The 19,576-nt window shown below is 40.3% G+C and overlaps 1 protein-coding gene across 6 annotated transcripts in view; it reads right to left on the reverse strand.

The window, feature by feature from the left end:
* RHOBTB1 (Rho related BTB domain containing 1) overlaps nucleotides 1-14,088 on the reverse strand; it is a 47,847-nt gene extending 33,759 nt beyond the window's left edge. For 4 of the 6 annotated variants that reach the window (XM_048946426.1, XM_048946427.1, XM_048946431.1 and 1 more), the window contains exons 1-2: nucleotides 13,990-14,088; nucleotides 9,779-9,873 (exon numbers count right to left, since the gene is read on the reverse strand). The gene's annotated coding sequence lies outside the window, so the exon portion shown is untranslated. Of the gene's footprint in view, nucleotides 1-9,778; nucleotides 9,874-13,667; nucleotides 13,749-13,989 lie in introns of those variants that run through there. The other 2 variants (XM_048946428.1, XM_048946429.1) reach the window with 1 other exon arrangement.
* Between the last annotated feature and the right edge of the window lie 5,488 nt (nucleotides 14,089-19,576).

Raw genomic sequence — 19,576 nt, forward strand, 5'->3', positions numbered from 1 at the left:
TAAGCATTCCAAGTAGCCAGCTTGGATTTTTCTTTTTTGACTATTTTCAGGGGATGGATAATAGCAAGAGGGAGAAGGAAATAAACTCAATTTCTACAAGCAATCCCAAAGGATGTGGCACTGGACCATGGCTAGCATTTAACTAGAGTCTGGACTGCCATGTCCATGCAGCTCTCCAAAACGTGATTATGTGCTGCCAAGTATGTCCCATCACTGCATTTCCATTATGTGCTGCTAACACCAGCACCAAAATTTAGAGAATAACTTCATAAAAAAAGAAAGAATAAAAACTGCATTCACACCCGTAGAGAATTCTATATAGAACAATTTTAGCATTACTAAATCACAAAACATATTTGGAAGTGAAAATGTAAGGGTACATTCCTGTATGTTCCAACATCTTATACACTACTCTGGGGCTAAATTGACCTTTTGTTTGTTGAGAATGTGTTTCTCTAGTGATTAAAAGCATCATGAGAGAACATTAGCTGTGCATAAACCATAACCAAAGTTAGAAACAACTGCTCCTGGCTCTGGTAATTTGGTTTATCTTCAGAGGCTCCTCCAACACGTATTGTTAGGATAACTCCTTAGAGAACTTTCTACCAATTCAGAACTGCTCATCAAGGTCTTCATCCAGAACAACTGAAATTACTTCTGCCATTTTTGGCAGTAACATCCAAGTACAATGACAGTTTCCTAAAACAAATTACATAAGCTTACAAACAGTCAGCATAAACAGCTACAGGACTTGATTCTGCTCCCAGGTAACCATACAAGAGAGAATGGCCTTGTGTTGTACCAGGGGAGGTTCAAGATAGATATTGGGAAAAATTTCTTCTCTGAAAGAGTGGTCAGGCACTGGCACAGGCTGCTCAGAGAGGTGGTGAAGTCATCGTCTCTGGAAATATTTAAGGAAAGGGTAGATGTATGTGGCACTTTGAGACACGGCTTAGCGGGCAGCACTGCTAGTAGGTGGACAGTTGGACTGGATGATCTTAGAGGTCTTTTCCAACATGAATGATTCTGTGATTCTAAAGCAGATATCATACAGGCAGCCTGAGGCAGTGCAAGAATCAAAGTCAGTAGCGCAGGATAAACTGGAGTTCTCCCTCCTTTACCCCTGAATGCAGGGGATCTTAGTATTAGAAAAGCTCTTAAGAGCATGTTGAGATTAAAAAGCTGTTAGCCAAAATAAATATTAATTTTACAATGAATTCAGAAAAACAAAGTAGGTTCAATTATCCTGTATGGATATGGACTGTACATTGCATCTTGTAGCCCCACAGGGACAGAAGGTACAATCTCTGAAACCTGCCTTCAATAATAAAAAAGAACATGAATGAACGATGTACAACCAAAATAAGGAGACATGGTGCATCAATTACAATGGGAGGATGGCAAATTCTGTATGTAGGATTCGTAGTCTCAGCCAGCTGGCAGCATGTGAATTAAAATACCAGAATTACCCAGCTCCCATCACTGAAGTCTACTCTTCCCCTACAACTAGGCTTAGAGGTTTTAATTATGTGGCTATATCAAAATCACTTGTAACTACTTTTGTTATGGATTGGCATATGCTCCATTAGATTTTACCCATAAAAAATTCATAAAGAGAAAAAATACACTGGAAAAACTACATAAATGTGTATTAAAATAAAATTAAAATTGAACTAAATTCAAGTCATTTCCTTTTTTTTTTTGTGTGTGTGTGTGTGTGCGTGTGTGTGTGTTAATGGGTTTGCACTCAGAACTATACAATTCCCATGTCAAATGCATACGCATTCACAACTGGCCTTCTTTTCAGAACTATTACATATTGTTTGCAGTCCTTTAGCAATGTGATTTTTTTTTTGTCTAATAAGGACAGAATTTAAGAGTTTGAGATAAGGTGCTTCTACGTCACGATCTCAGCATCTGTTCTCGGCCAATTGTGATATAAAGGAAATCAAATAGGTCAGCTGCATCCCTTTTCATAGTACCCACCCAATTCTGCCACAGTTGTCAGAGATGGAGATGTAACTTATGCAATTGTATATTCATTGTATGCATTACAGACATTTGCATTTATTTCTTTCCAGTTATTCACTGAATGCTAAACGCAGTGCAAGACATTTATTCCTTTAGAAGCCTGTCATGCATGAGAATATACTGAGACATTCTACAAATGAGATATAGCAACAATTGTTTGCTGTGCGAATAATATTTCTACACCGTTTTTCCCTAATGGAGAGAGATAAAATGCTTAATATGTGCATATATTTTGCATAGTCCTTTTGCCGTGAAGCTTTGAGAAGAGTCTAGTTGTTTCCCAACAGCTTTTTGTTAGATACCTGAAGGTACTAAGTACATTCCCTCTTAGCCTTCTCTTCTTCTCCAGATAAACATGGCTCCTTCAGTCTCTCCCTGTACATCTGGCTTTTCAGGCCCCTAGCAACTTTACTTCAGCTGCAGCTTCACAAATGCCTGAGATGAAGGGAATAATCACTTCATTGACCTCCTTGCTACGCTCTTCCCAGCACAGCCCAGAATGTGGCTAAGTCTGAATTTCTGGAAGAGCGCTCCGCTGACTCAGGTAGGTGTCAGTTCTGCTGTCAGAGTCCCATAAAACCTTGCAAAATTCTATTACTGCCTTTAATACTGCCTTGTTCTTCTGCACAGGCCGCATAGTCTGGTCTTTAAAAGGGCTGGATTCATGTGAGTTGTCCCAGTTTGCAAAGTTAGGCCTATGAAGATAGAATTAAGCAAAATAAAATTTCATCTTAATAAGGACAACAAGAGGAACAGCTGAATGCTTATATAATAGTCTCCCAAGGGAAGAAGTGGAAGAGTTACAGCTTGCTGAATTCACAACCCAGAGAGGTGAATATTAGGAATTTGTTGCATAGCTCAGTTTTGTATGAAATAGGGAACTATTTTTTTAAAGATAAAACATTTGCAACGGCTTGCCTTGGTTACATTGCCTGCTTCTAGATCCTCAGATTTACAACATCAATAGGAAAGATTTAATCAGCTGATGTACTGCTCCAAAGCAAAACTAAATGGGAAAAACTATTAGGAGGATTTATTCCACAAGCGAAGAAAATCAGAAATGTGTTACACTGAGGTATAATAAAACTTCGCCAACTACCCAGAGCCAGCTTTACCAACTATTTCCAGTTTTTAAGGGGTTTCCTGAAGTAGAGACTCATCTTCGAAATCAATGGTTTGCTCTCTGTGACAGTGCTGGAGCACAGAGCAGAAATGCTAAGTCACAGCCTGAACCAATGATGGAGCACCTTGTGGGAAGGAAAAGTCAACCCAGGGGAGCTAAAGTGCATGCAGTATGCCTGAGTGGCTGGCCAGAACCCTGGCTCCACCCCTTCCCAGACCTCATTTAAGGGTTGGCAGTGGAAGCAAGGGTATCTTGCTGGAGATCCCTACCTACCTGAGGCCTTCTAAAGGTAAGCAGATTCTCTATTTTTTTCCTGTGTGTATGGCTGTTGCCTTTGAATAAGTCCTTACTTGCTACAGCATAAGACCTTGCTGTTATTGCTGTGCTTTCCACCATGTTGCAGGAGCATTATAAAATATAATGCTTACTAGCAAAACAAATGCTAATGCATCAGTGGAATTTTGACTAAGACAAGAATTCTCAAATCTTAACAACTTTGTAAGTGCTGCCTTTGTTCACAAAGAGAAACATGTCAGAAACACGTCTTCAGTCCAGAAAAACTCCTAATTGCCACTTCATAGGAAAACATTCACATGGGTATGAAAGGCTAACCCCAGGAGAAAATCCTCATCTTGAAGAAATTATTTCATGTCTGTGCTATGTTATCCATTTATGTCACCTGTAAAGCTAATTTCTATATAATTGTTACAAATTTATTGTAACATTTCTGCCATCCAGTCAGATGTTAATGAAACAGCAAGAACTTCTTTGAGGAATGAAGTGAGTCATAGCAAACAGTCAGCTGGGGGAAATTTTCTGTCTAGCCTTCTGGCTGGACGTTGGTTTCAGTCCCTTCTCTCCACAGATCAGTCAAAATGCAGTTCTGAGTACTGAGTTTTAAACAGTGAGTGATATCTGGGAACTAAAATGCTCTCAATGGCAAATGCTGCCTTTGCTTCTCTCTCTTGATCTGGGCTATTGAGCTTTAAAAGCCAGACATAAATAGATCTTTTCTCACACTTTAAAGCACTATAAATGTTCTGCCTGCCTTTAGGGGCATGTAAAAGTCACCTAATGTATTAAAAGCCTAATAGCTGTATAAGGAGAAGGATACAAAATGCAGATCAAATTTTAAAAGCTGAAATATTGCTCAAAGACTACCACTTCTACAGGAACAATATATAAATAGAAAACTGCACCTACATGCAATTGCTGCTCCAAGTTCTTTTATACTGTAAAGAGATCGTGCAGACAAATCTTATCAACGATATCTAGTTACAGGAATGGGAAAGCGTAGGTTAGAGGTGGAGAGAAAGAGAATGGAAGTGTATTTTATCGTCTTTTCACAATAGTCAAAGACTAGTATACGTCTCTGAATCACTGCTTACATGTAACTCCAGCATCCAAAGCCATATTCTGTTCTTTCTAGGCTGGAAAACAACTGGAGCTGGATTAAGTAGTAGAATCAAGGGCAGCTTAATTTCACCACCATTAATCTTTGAAACAGTCTTGTTAAATATGATTTACCCTTGCATCTCTGTGCTATAGGTAGCTATATTTATCTACAGAAAGCAAGGAGTAAAACTTTCCACTTGACCCCCATGAGGTTCAATTTAGGTGCTATCTGTAGAATTAGTTGTAACATGCAGGTTCTAGAATTAAGACATCAGGTAGCTAAAACAAAACAGTGCTGAATGAAATGCCTATCTCTCTACTGTTTGTTTGTTGTTTTTGTTTTTTTTTTCCACTGGGCTGTTCAAAGAATGTATTGCTTTGGGTTAGTTTTTTTTAATTCAAAGATTACAGTAAAATTCTTCATTATTTTGACTAGTGTGATTATGCACATGGCTTTAATAATTTAAGATCCAAACTCTTTGTTACTTTTTTCTACATCTTCTGCTTCAGAAACACAGGTTATTTTTAAAGAGAAAACTTTGCCAGAAATGTAAAAACCTTTTGTCTCTTGCAGCTCATTTGAATCAGTTTATTAATTAATTATAATTACCTGATTTAGTTACACTAGGCACAGATTCCGACATAGAGACTGTATTTCTGCAAAACAAACTTAAATTCAGTGGACAAGCCTGGGTTATTTCAACACAAGGTTTACACTGTCCAAACAGCACTCATCTGTTTCAGTGGTTTACTTCAATATGCCTAAACAAATCTCACTGCTGCAGTTCTTGCTTCCTAATGAGTCAAGGCCTTATATCACACGCAGAAAGTTCACTGGGGTTGCTCTGGGCTGACAATTTTTTTCTCCCTTTGAAACATTTTATAGAAGTAAAAAAAATAAAAATAAAAAATTGCATAGCTGAAGGATAACAGTAACTCCAGGATTTGCAGAGAAATGCACAGAAGACATCTACTTTTATATCTTGAGGAAAAAGGCTCGGAGGCAGTAAATGATGGTTTGCTTGCTTCACTGTGGGCTGTCTAAGGGGTCCTTCCCAAATTGTTTTCACCAGGAATCCTTATCAGAATTTTTTTCTTCTTTACTAAAAGCCACCATCTGTGAAAGCACATCCTTCTTATATACAGTTGAAATTTTTACAGAGTGTGTGGAATACACAGCCTCCAGGAGCTGCCAAACAGTCATCCTCACACATTTGAAAAATGGGTTAAGGAAAAGAACAACTCAGAGGATTCAAGTTACTACATATCTGTGTGATTTTCAAAATATGAAGAAAAGGCCATCATTTTCCAACTATGCATATGCAAACAGATAACTACTGTATTTAAATATGCCAATATGCCAAGAATTTAATACTGCACAAATAGAAACTGATTAGAATAGCCAGTTAGTTTTAAATTTAATCCAGCATGTGGGTAGCTCTAATGAAGTCAAAATTGGTTCACTGTCTTGAAATTCATTGTATGTTCATTTCTGAGGAGATATGTTGAGCAGACATCTTGAACTCTATTATAGATACACTTTTTAAATAAGGCAGCAAGGGCATGTGGATTTTTATTTTTAAAGAACATCTTATACTATTTTCTGAGTTAGAACAAGTCCTTTTTCTGAGGAAGGGTGTAAGAGAAGAATTATGGAATTAGTAATCTTATGTGTGCCCATACCTGCTGGCTAAAGTGCTACAGCAGAGTGCAGTTCATAGTGCTTTAGAAGCTGCATGTGAATGCCTCCCCCAGCTTGTCTCCAAAATCTTTAGGCAGGAAAAAGTATGAATTAACTTTTGAACAGTATCTGTTACAGAAGATGATAATTTTAAATTGTAATGAAGGTGAAATGTTTATTACACTAATAACAAAATACTTATTCTTAGGGTGAGGTTTTTAGCTGAAATTCAAAACAACAGTAAAAAATATATTGCTACTCTAAGACAAATGTTGCCAGTTTCTTCATTAAGGAATTACCAGTGGGAAGCTCTGTCACAAACACACAAGGAAAGAAGGATTAAAAGAATCAGATTCAAACCTGAGGAAATTCTAACAGAACCAGTTGCATGGCCCCAAGTAAAGCCTGTCCCACAATTTCCCTTAGAAGAGTGGAAATTATCTGTAGAAATATTCCTCCTCATCTAGCAACCAAGAATCCACAGATAAGTTTAAACATGCATGCATAGTGAAAAACATGCATCTGAAAGAAAACCAGCTTTATGAAGCATTAAGCAATAGCTGTGAATGATGAACTGAAACATGCACACAATCAAGAGACCATAATTCACATCGGTCTCAGGTCTAAAAGATACTATTGCTCAGAACAATTCCTGCAACATTTGCCCATTCATAAGCCCAGGTCCATCTCATCACTGATAAAGCAGTGAAAACAAGTAACTAAAACCCAAGTACTGCTATCACGCTCATTATGTCTTTATCACTGGTAACCCTCATCTTGAGAGTGCAAATGCCTTGCTTCTGAGAGTGGAAGACAAGGATACTTCCAGTTGGCAATTGGATGTTCTGGGGTAACAATGTTGTTTATATACATGTATCGCAACTCAGATTTCTTGTGCTGGGTACCTTGTTGTTCAGGTGCCCTGGACAAATGGATATTTCAGTACTGCAGCATTTGTTTCTTGGTTTCCCACCCAGAAACAACAGACAATTGTCTCCTGGTTCTGCATAGGTGCTATGAGAATCAGTCGTTCCTCTCTGTGAAAGCACAGAAATCAGAAATGTGCATAGCACAGGATTTCACAGTCCGATAAATACTGCTAGAGAATGTAAATTCAATTCTCAGGACTAAAAGCTACAAACACAGCAACACTGCCCCTTCCTTCTACACACCAGCCAAAACAGTGCAGCAGCTCCCTCATGTTCACATTCTCCAGTCATAAGCATTTGCTAGTTTGGGAAGAACTAGTTCAAGTAACTTTAGGATTTAAAATTACCTCATCTACCTTTAGTTCTACTGCAGGTTACTGTTTCATACACACATACACCTTTCTGCTGGTTTTGCACAGTCCAGAGCATGGCTTTTATCAACCTGAATTGGCACCTAAATTACATTGCTGGAATCTACATTCTTGTGTGCAGTAACACATACACACCATTTTATTTTACTGATGGAAAAAGTAATCTCTGGGACAGCAGTAGCTTCTTTAACCAGAGAGCTGGATTTACTACCAATGCTCTCCTAATTCCTCAAGAAGCCCGCAAACAAATAAGTTGTGACTGGATATTAAGGAGGAAATAATTCTGCACATACATGTCTTCCATAGATGTAGCTTTTTTCTGAATCACATATGAGATATATAAGCTAATTTCTGCACATATTTGCAAACTAAGTTCTCTTCAAGAACTGAGAAGTGCAACTTGCTTCACACTCGTTCCCAGTATCAATACTGGAGTTCGTGGATGTGCATTTTGCACTAATGCACACATCCATGATGCTGAAATCTCTATTAAATAATTAATAGCGTCACAACTTGCATTCACGTAATATTACACGCTGGCTTTCAGGAACTACATTGCCTATGATTCTATTTTTGTTCACAAAATGTTTGTTATTGATGGTGTGCTGGACGGGGCTTATCAAATTGCTAATGCAACTATTAAAGCTATCAAATTATCAATTTTGAGGGATCAATTCAAAGCACATTAAGATAAGCAGAAATCCAAAGTAAACAAGGACATGTCTCTTCCCTTCAGTGACTCTCTTAACAGGTTTGGAATGCTGAACTCTATTCTTCCTGACAATATTAACCCCTTGTTTGGACGACCCCCACTGGCCCATACACTTAACTAGCTATTTTGGGGGCTCACTGAATGTTCTGTTTTGTCGTTTGGAATTGCAAGGGTGGATGGAGCGGGTGTGGGAGGGGAAGATGAGGAAGAGCACTGGGTTAGTGTTTATTTTGAGAGGCTGGGGGAGAGACTGCTTCCTGATAATATGCTTATTTTTATTCACATTGTCAACTATGTTTTCCCATGAACAAATACTTAAACTCGAGAGGAAGCGTTCCAGAAACATATATCAGGATAAGTAAAGTGTTCACTTCCTTTCCCCTTATTATGAGAAAGCAATTTGGTTACATGAGAAAGTAAATAGATTCCCTAGGGATGCCTGGGAGGGGGGGAAGGAGTCATTCTTGCAGGAAATCCATTCTCAAAAGTAGTTGCAGCATGTCAGTGTGTTAGATGATCTTTAGAAGCTTCATATGTGACTACAAGAAATGAGTATGTCAGAGATGTGTTTCCTTCATTCAGGGAAAAATCACATTTGCATTTTGCAATCTTAATTAAAATATTTTCCTTTCAATAAATTTTAGAAGCACAGTATGGTCCTATTTGCATTATTACAACATACGTTTAATACATATGGCAAAATATAAATTAATTTCTTATTGTTTTTGAACATACAATAGTCATTTTAATTCACTGGCCTTTTTAGTCTGAATTTCATTGACTGCTGGCAAATTTGAGCAGGAAGTTGGACTACATCATTTCCTGAGGTTCCTTTATAATCTCAATTTTCCTGTGATCCTAACTAAATTCAGGGGATGTATTTGGTTGTTTTTTTTTGTTTGTTTGTTTGTTTTTTTAACTTATTCTTCCTTAACAAACAGCAGAGATCTAGCTCAGTACAGAAGAAGCTGGGTATGTGATTTGGAGAAAGCATTATTAATAATGTGCCTGTAATTCAGGCTACCAACAGCCCAACCTATATCCAGACTGCAAAGGCCAGAAAGGAGGGATGCCTGATTGCATTAACTAAAAAAAGGAAATTGAAGTGAGAGAAACTTTTTCCTCATCCTAGGATTTCATTCATTTCCCCTGTCTGCAGTTGCTCTGCTTAAGTATTCATTCTTCAAAACTTGACTTAGCAGCTTCTATTGCTCCGATGCTTCATTCAAAAGCTGGCCGTTAGGCCAAACGCTATTATGTGTAGAAGCCACCCATTGACCAAGTGTGGAACAACACATATCCCTTATCCATTGGTTTTTATTTGGTGAAATAGCCACATGAGGTTGAGTAATCCTATAAGTGAAAGGATTAATCCTAGGACTCTCAGTTACTACTTCCAGTGCAAGGCTCTTGAAGTTATAGGTGCTGTAACTTGAAAACACATGGAAAAAAGCAGTTGGACAGAACAACAGTGGCAACAGCAACCCAAAGCAAAGGAAATCAGTTGTTCTTTCATTTCTCTTCAAGAATACTTACCTCACTGGAGAAAATAATATTCATATCCATTTTTAACTGCTTGATTAGGATCAGAATTCCATTAAAGATATTTCATGTCTTTTACCATGGCTTTCCTGAAGGGAAAAGAGAGGGAAAAGAAGACCATAAACCTTACAGTTTTCAACCTAAAGTTGTAAAAAAAGCCAAACCAAACCAAAACCCAAAGATAACATTTATCATATTTTATATTGTAGAGCAACACTGCTTACTCAACAAAACAGTCTTTCAAAGTTTCAAACATAGGTAAACTGAGTATCTGTACTTTTCACTCCAATGCGCTGGAAAAATCATGGGTACAGATGAGATTTTGAGCATACCTGGCAATTGATACACCTCTCTTAGATTTTTTTTTTTTAAAAAAAAAGCTTGTTTTTGAATAGTTGTCTTCCAGATGTGGATATAAAAAGCACTCTGTGCATTACAACCAATCACTGCTGCATCAGGGATCTGTCAACTAGTTATTCATAGGTCAGCTAACAGACCAACCACCACCTTATTACCACCTTCCACAAGGCAACAAGATTGTCTTAAAACATGAAGTTGTAGTCTGATTTATTTATTTATTTATTTAATCACTTCCACTTTTAGTCCCAAAGGAAATTAATTAGAGAAGTGTTACTATGGGGGTAAATTATTGTGGTGAGGTTCTCAGCAGTGTTGAGGTTTTCCAAGAACCTAAGGTAGGAGCAACACTGATTTTTACCCCAGTGCTGTCCTGAAATCAAAGCTCAACGGGCTAATCAGCTTTAGAGGTTCCAAGCCAGCTTGAAAATGCAGATTCTTCAGCTGAAGAGGCCTGCTTAGATTTCCTAGGCACTTCCCTCCTTATGTGAATAATCAGAGTTGAATTTAGGGCTGAAATCAGCTTCCCACAGAAATTCCTACCTTCAGTAGATACTACCCTGCAAAGACAACAGTGGAAGCGAGCACAGAAAATAAGGTATCACCTGATTCCACCTTGCAAAACAGGCAATACGCTTACACTAGAATCAAGGGCACAATCTTTATATCGTATCCTTCCAAAAGGATACTACTTCTGCCACAGAAGGAGCATCTTTGCTAGTCAGCCTTAAGTATTTCAGTTGCCAAGACCGCATTACCCTTCCTTAGCTGCTGTTTCACGCAGCTATGATTGTTAAGAATCTTCTCAGCATGTTATCTTCACCCTGACTTCCACGAGGGCAGGCCCAAACAGCCTCCACATATCAACCTTAGCAATCACAGCCTTACCCCACAAACCCCAAACAACGAACAAAGTAGAGACGTTAGCACACATGGGAGTCTTGAACTGTTTAAACACCTACTCATGTGATACTGAGACATTCATAACTTTTGTTTCCTCGTTACTGATGCCAGATTCAAAGTTATTTCCATCTTTTTTTCACACTTCTCTCTCTCAAAAAAAAGATTTGATACACCTGATCATAAACTCACAACTCTCTCTTTTTCCATTTCACTGAGATATCAAGCGTTTCAACCAGTATTTCTCTGCTTTGCCCTCACTAAAATCCACAGATACTGACTCCATTGACAGATTAAGATCTTCCTCACTTTCAGGCAGATGTGCAAAGTGTTTCCACTAGCTCCATTCATAGTTTTTCTCCAGAAGTCATTAATTATTTACACTGCTGTCCTGTTAAAGGCCACAGTGAGACTCTTCAGCTTGCTGGGAGATTTTTTAATTGTGTATAAACAGGCAGAATGTAGTTAAACCTGATTTTCATCATTACTATGGAAAAAGCTTGAAAGTTCCAGTTCACTTAAAAAAAGGAAGAAAAGATTCTGGTCTCTCTCTTCTCACCCCTCAATCTTACTTCTACTTTCTGGTTTTAAAGATAGTTGAGAACATAAAAGAAAGGTACTCTTAATTAGCACTGTGCTTCCTAGTTACAAGTCTAACTTAGCAAAGATCTTTGCTACAGTGGTAGTGGGGGCAGATCATCTCAGAAATAGAGCAGCTAAATGACACATGTAACTTCCTTATCTGAGTCTTAAGGAGCTCACAGCTGAAGAGATCTGGCTTGAAGCATCTCTTATCCTGCACTTCTGTACTACAGAGCATCTATTCTGACCACAGCAGCACAGTTCCTTCCCTCCCTGATGTGCTCCTCAGTCAGGCAGGAAACAGGCTGTCACCTGGACTGACAGCACAGGTCTTGCAGGAGCACTGTTGCTGTCTGCAGGACATGCAGTACAGACATAAACTGAGGGAAAATAAAGCCAGCTGGAACAAACAGTTATTCAGTGAGGGATGTACTTTCATAGCCTAATTCTCTAAGGTGGTGAATTTTTGTTGAGCTGTCAAGAAGCAGAGGAGGCTGTTGCAGAGGGCTGGCAGGCAATACAGCCACAGCACAAGCCAGGCCCAGCAGGAACACAAATGAGACCACGTAGAATGCTGGGCTCCCTGGATGGATCCTCAGGGCCAGTGCCTCCTCTGTGCAGGAGTCATTTCCCTAATGACATAGGAAAAAACTTATGGAGAGTTCAGTCAAATTTACTCCTTAAACGCTCCCAGTTGCACCTTTGGATTGTTCAGTACCCTATGCTGATACAACCTTTTTTCTTCTCCAGTTTTTATTTTTAAAAAGATTACTAACAAACACTACTGCAGAACTTTATCCTCTCAAACTACATAAAAGCTTATTTTTTCCAGCCTGTCACTTCTACCTATTTACTTCATGTTCCCATAACGCCAAATTTTTTCAGTACATCTGCCTGAAAGCTGTTCAGCTTCAAGGCATTATGTGGAAAAAAAAAAATAAATGCTCATAAACATGATGTTTCTACTTTAATATACTTCAAACTTTTGCCTGTAAGATTGCCAGTACGGAGAAAGTTCACATAAAACTAAGAGCAGAAGCTCAGTTTGCTGTTACAATCTCTGCTGTGACACACCTCACTTACTGTACATTACATGGTTGAACAGACATTAGAAATCTTACTTCCCATTGATACCTAACTCAACATTTCCGCTGAATACACGTTCAAGCCTTTAATGCTCCAGAACCCCGGTATAATGTGAATGTTTCACCTTTCCTTTCACCACCAGTTTTTACAAATATGCCCTTACTCGAGGTCTCCTCTGAGATGAAGATTTAGATAATGTGTGATCTAAATACTTTATTTGGCAGTCAGGTTCTAAAAGAAAATGGGGTACCACCAATGCCGCTAACACACACCACGAGCAGTGTACACAGTGACATGGTCAAATAAGTACTCAACAAAAGCACGCATGCTGAAGCTCTTAATTTCCTACACTCCCCACTTGGAGAAAGTGTTGCCCTTTTCTCATTCCTCTCTCGAGAGCTGCGGGATTGCTGGGTGAAGTGCAGCCCACACTGCTCCCCCAGCAGCCCCCTCCTGCCGCTCCTGCAGGGCCGGACCTGCACAACTCTTACTGCGGTTCTGCTCCCCCACACGTGTTTGCACTCCGCACCCATTTCAAGTGTTGTTTGTGTAACGAACAGACCCATTAATAATTTAAGATTCAACAGGAACCCAGGGGCAGGAACATTCCATTTTTGCTCAGGCGATAGATGCTACTTCACTGGTACGTCAACTCCATTTATCTCTGTGCATGCTACGTTAATTCACTAAATGACTTTTCAAACAAAGTCCATTCACAGAGTGCCCGGAGAATCTGCTTGAGAAGAAACTTCAGTTTTTGCAGTAAACGCGCCAGATCGATATTCAGAAAGAAAAACATGCACAGATTTTAACTTTGCCCACCGAGTTTTCAAAACAAGGGAGGCAGCCAGAGGAAAGCCCTCCTCGCGAACAAATGAAAGTCATATCAGACGTACCATGAAACGCCTCTGCGCGGTACTGACAGCCCGCTCGCTCGGCAAAAGAACATAAAAAATACCTGTAGCGGCAATTAGCAGCCCCGCACCGGGACCGCCGGCACGCTGGAGGAGCGCTGCGCGGGAAGGGCGCGGGACGGCGGCGCGGCCGGGCAGGTGCCGCTCCCCCCGCGCCGGGCAGCCTGGCAGCCCCTCGCCCGCCTCAGCCGCTCCTTCCCCCGCGGCGGCTCCCGCCTCGTTCCCGCCTCGTTCCCGGCGCGGCGCAGTAGCCGCTCGACCACCCCCGAACCCGCCGGGCACATCGCAGGAGCCGTACGGCTCCCGAGCGTGGCACGTCCCTCCTCCTCCGCCCCGCGGGACAGCGGCCGAGCCCGCGCGTCTCACCTGAGCGGGAAGCGCGAGGGGAACTGACAGCCGCCGCCCCCCGCAGCGCTCGGTGCGGCGCGGCACGGCACGGCCCGCCCTGCCCGGCCCGGCGCCGCGGGCGGCCCAACCAAGCAGCCAACCAGCCTCCTGGGGCGGGCTGCGCCGCGCCGTCATGTGAGCGGGCTCGAGCGCGCTCGAGCACGCGGTGCCGTTGCGGCCGTTACAGCCGTTGCGGTGCGCGGCGCTCTGTGGCGTTTCGCGCCTCGCAGGGCACAGCGCAGCCCTGAGCGGTCTTTGCATCCCCCATGTCGAGGCAGAGCCTCGCCTCCTTCCTGCCTCGTTTCCAGCTATTGAGCGGCTGCCCAGGCGGGAAATCCTGACCCGAGACAGGCGTAATATTCATGCTGAATCTCGGCAGGAGACCAATTATAAGTCTGTTTTTCTGCTTTTTCCTCTGATCCGTGATGCACTAACCGAACTCGTTAAGGAGAGCAGTGCAGGCAAGCCATAGGTAACCCAGCAGTTATGTACAGTATGCAAGAGGGTTGTGGTGCACTTTGCTAACATGCTTAAAGCTCAGGTACAAAATTCTGCTACAAAAGGAACTTTCTCCACTTGCTTGATCTCCGTGGTCAGCCCTGGAACCGTGTATGGTTTGGGGGCAGTTTGAGGAGCAGAGTGCTGAGCCGTGCTGCACCTGCAGGAGCTTCACCTGCTGCAGTGACATCGCTGTTGGTTTGGAGGGTTACTGACAGCATGGCTCAGGTAGGCTGAGAAAAACCTGGTTCAGGGCCAAGAGACAACTCAAGCTAGCAGTACAATGGAGATGCATGCCAAATTTGCTGTCAAATTGCTCTTCTGTTTGAGTGGCAGAAGTTAGCCACGATTCTGTTTAGAACTAAACTAAACTAGATCTAGCCCCCAAACCATGTAAATGAGAGCGAAAGTTGAGTTACTGAATTTACTCTGCTTTTGATGCTTTCTATTTCATGTGCTTTCCCGTGGAGTCATGAAGGCTTGGAGGGCTGTACCTGCTGTATAAGTGTCATGCATGCTGTGTCAGTATGCTACACTGTGCAGCAGCGTATATTGGCCTGTACGGAGCTGCAGGCAGCCTTGGCTAGTCTGCCTGCAACACGTATATCATTGCCTTAGGGTACTGGCAAGCACCAGCATACACAGTGCTTCAACTGTGAGAAGAATGTAGGAGAACAATCATAGGACTCTAGGAACTGGGTCTTGAAAATAAATGACACTCACCACTGTAAGCCCCTCACTATGGGGACAGAAAGAAAAGATGTTAGTAAATTGGCTATATTTTAAGATTTTGTATAAATCCTGAAAGCAAATGACCCTTGTTGGATATGTGGTATCAAGGGAAAAGATAGGTTACTGGGACAGAGTTACTGTCTGGACTGGAAGGATTCTTTTGCTTGGTAAGAGTTAATTCAGAGTTCTGGTAGCCCACATCCAGAAACCCAGTAAGTAGGCTTCCACTGTGCTTCCACAGCCATCTGAGTGCAGAAGTGTGTAGTTGTGCAATTCCAATTAGTACAAATTCTGTCTAAATTCCTGTAATTCCTGCTGAAAACAGTATCATTTGCAAGGCAATCAGAGCAGACAGCAGAGCTCACAAGGTTATCGTCTGTGTCTGTTCAGAAGATGGCCTCAAACCCTGTATTGGCTAATATTTAGCTCTTAGCTCTGCTAAGAAAACCCATGGAAGATAAAAGTCAACCCATGCAGCAGGTGATATAGTTTGCTTTAAATCAGCTGCTTTTGGTGAATGCTGAAGAGCTTGTGTCCCTTCCATGCCTTTCCTTTGCACTTCACAATGAATTTAGGCTATGTGAGAGGTGCTTGACTGACTGTCCTGAAAATTGAACTCCAGATTAGGTCCAGAGCAAGCAAGCAGGCTTCTCAGTGCTACCAGGGAGAAAACTTTGCGAGGCTGAGGGTAGTTCATTCATTTACACAAGCAAAGATGGGATTTCCTGAGGACAGTGACTGACTGTTCACCTTAAGACTTAATGGAAAAATATAGCTGGATCAAGTAACTTGATGAATATTTAAAAAAAACAAAAACAAAAACAAAAACAGTGTAAATTGCAGAAACCAACTTGCAGAAAATCTTACTATTTGGGTCTGTCCATCAACTGTTACAAAAGCTGTCTGTCTTTGCAAAAGATTTTGCATCACAGGGATGAAGTAAGAGACAGTATAATTTAAATAATCATAGAAAATGCTTAAAGACTACACTGTAAGATTAAAAAATGATTTATTAATCACAGATTGCATGGTATATCAGGATATAATGATAAAGTAAATGCATAGGTTGCTCCAAAAGTAATGCCTCCTACTTTTTTCCGTGAAAACTGCAATAAATACAAAGAGCACAATTGACACTATTTGAGAGCAAATTCTTACCTACAAAACTAGTTACAGCCATTAGCTATGTTTTTTTTGTCAGCAAGGAACAAGAGGCTGCATTTAATACTTGTCAAAATCTGTATCAGAGAAGGTGACCCACTGTCACTGTCTCCACTGCTGAAATGCAGCATGCACCACCTCGCTGTGCTCATATCCACTAGTTGATATCCATAACCGTTCAGAAAGTGTTGATGAATGTCAGTAGGTGCCATTTTTTTCCACATGGAAGAATTCAATTCCACACCTTTGCTTCATCTGCTCTTCTATGTCCAGACGTCCTTTGTCTGACTGCCCCTCTGCTGCCATCTGTTACACAACAACATAATGTAACAAACTGGTGGGAAGATTCAACCTCTACTGTCCTACCACCGTTTGCCTATGACAAACAGGGCCAACAGAAAAAAATAGAAATTTTTTTCTATTGCTAGAAATTCTATTCTTCTCTTGCTAGAAGAGCAATCCTTGTAGTAGCAGGAATTGTCTTTTGAGACACACCAACTTTTCATGGATGTTGCAGGCAATGTAATTTGATAAGTTTCTAATAATTCTCTCAAATATCAGGTAAATTGATGAAAAAACTGATAAAAAATAAAACAGGTAAAAATTACAAAAGAAAGCTAAATATACTTTGATACCACAGTGTCAAGATGCCAAAAGTTTGCTAGATTGTTCTAGCTAACAGAAACACAAAGGTTATGAGAAGGAAGCTTTGGAATCTGTATTTGCCTATCAGTTAATGGAAAATATTTTTGTAAGTTGTCTGAAACTGGCATTGCAGTTAATTTTTAAACTGTCAAGTTCTTTCTTCACTACAGTATCGTTACTGGGTCTAGGATATCTTACATTAAAACTATGTGCTGGATACTAAAACTACAAGTTCAATTCAAAAAAAGCAATAAATTAGTAATCCATCTTTTTCTAACATCTGATTATTCTGTTTCAGCCTTAAAGTACTGTGAAGCAGTACTGTGGAAAGCTAATAATCTTTACAGCATACTCACTCAGTTTTTACCAACTTTAATTTAATATCTGTAATACTTTTTGCAGACAAATTCATTTATACTTTTAAGATACAGCTTCTTTTTGTGCAAAATTGAAAGCCCTGAATCTATAAGAAGGCATAGAGAGTGTGATACTATCCTTCAAAATAGGCATGGGATAGATGAGCAGAAGCCATGTAAATTCTACATTTCAAGGAATGGATTACTAAGTATTTTATTAAATTTCCTGTCAAGAATAGTTGGCCGACAGTTGTGTAACTTTATTGATAGTATCTTGAACTCAGACACAAGACAAACTGATACTAGTCATGATGTCAGGACTGTGATTACATTGCTCCCATTCACAGCAGATACTGTGGTGACAAAAATATTTATGGTTGTGAGTCTTTTCATTGCTGCACCATTATAGATGAACTGCAGTTATGTTATTCTGACTTCAGCAGCTTCAGATGAGTCATGTTTTCCATTATAAATCTGAGATAATAGTTTGAGAGAGGTTTTTGTTCTGTAGAAAAGTGATATAAAGTCTGTTCTGTGTGATTGGTGCATTTGTCCTCTTATTCAGCACCCACTAAGCAAATAGGATGGAGCTACACTGCCTAAGCTAACACTTGTGTTCCAACAGTGTCCAGAAGCATGATACCTCACACAGGTAACACAGCACAGGCCTTTGTGCCGTGCTGGAGTAGAAGGAAAGGAGTGTTCATCTACTCAGTTGTGCAAACTGGGCTGTGATAACTGGGGAAGTCATATGGGAGGTAATAATGAGTTGATTAGGGAAGTAAAGCCCCTGTGTTTTCCAGCTGGACTTGGAAGACAGTGGCTCATTGTGCTACAGTTCACTGAGAAGCTTTTAATATTTTACTCTCTTTTGCCACAAAGGTACTCTCAGAATTACGGCTGTGGTCATCATAGCCTTTTACTACCAAATCAGTAATAGGCTTCAGACAGTGGTATCCCATTGCTGAGTATTCTCTGACTGTGCCCATAACATCCCACAAGCTGTGCCCAGATCCTGCTTACATTTCCATCCCCTAATATATGATGTTAGGGTAGTTGGAATTCCTGCTCTCCACATCTGTGTGTGGCAAAGATTTTACTGGCCGTAACTCCCAAAAGACATCAGAATCACAGTGATTCATCTACTCAGGACTTTCAGAGCCTTTCTTAGAAAGCCCTATGATGTCTTGAAGCTGTAATTTAACAAATCATTCCAAAGAGGTGAAATATGTGGATTCTTTCTTACAAGGTTTCAGCCAGCCCATATGTAAAACACTGCATTGTTCGGTGAGCAGACCAACAGCTGAATGAAACCTCAGAAGGCATGTTATAAAATTTTACTGAAGATTTAGATCATCTTTATAGGCTGATATAATATTCTAATGCTGAAGCAATGACCACAGTGAATCATTTTGTGATTGTACCAGAAAAATGTGTGTAAGCCTGGAAGAGGTTTGGCTGGATAAAGATACCAGCTTGGAAGATACATGAGAAGGAAAAAAAAAATCATTGGCAAATTGTTGTAGCAGTGAAATATTTTAGCCTGAGCAGAAATACTTGTTAGGTTGGGGAAATGCCAAATCTATCATACGCAAAGTCATGCATAGGGGATCCATCCCTAATTTTGGCAAGTCTACCTGAATCTCCCATTGCTTTATATCTCAGAAGTTGCAGGATTGAAGTGACAGCAGAATTCTTGAAGTCTAGTGGTTCTTACAAATGAAATTCTACTTGCTCTGCTTTGACAGATGGCTTCTGTTTATCCAGCATCACTCAAAGTGATTTTTTTCTTACAGCTCTTTCTTGTTCAGTAGAAGACCTTAAACCTGGTTGGACAAACCTATGAAGAATACACTCCAAAAATGCTGGAAAGAACAGCAATGTTATGGAAGAACAGGAGATAAACCCTTTCCTTCATTAATTTCTGTGGTTTAATAAAACATGATCAGTAAATACATTTAGACACACCTAACTAGACTTATGGAAAGCACCAAATTCAGCAAGTAAAGCTTATATGACTTCATTAGAAAACCTAACTGATTCAGGAAAAAAAAGAGTCATAAAATAATGTAAGATGTTACATTGTCTGAAGATTATCCATTCTTGAGTTCAAATGTAAAGCCAAGAGCAGTAACTGATAAAAAAATTCCTATCCTATCCTATCCTATCCTATC

Source organism: Lagopus muta, chromosome 5 (genome assembly GCF_023343835.1).
Source record: "Lagopus muta isolate bLagMut1 chromosome 5, bLagMut1 primary, whole genome shotgun sequence".
Lineage (NCBI taxonomy): Eukaryota > Metazoa > Chordata > Aves > Galliformes > Phasianidae > Lagopus > Lagopus muta.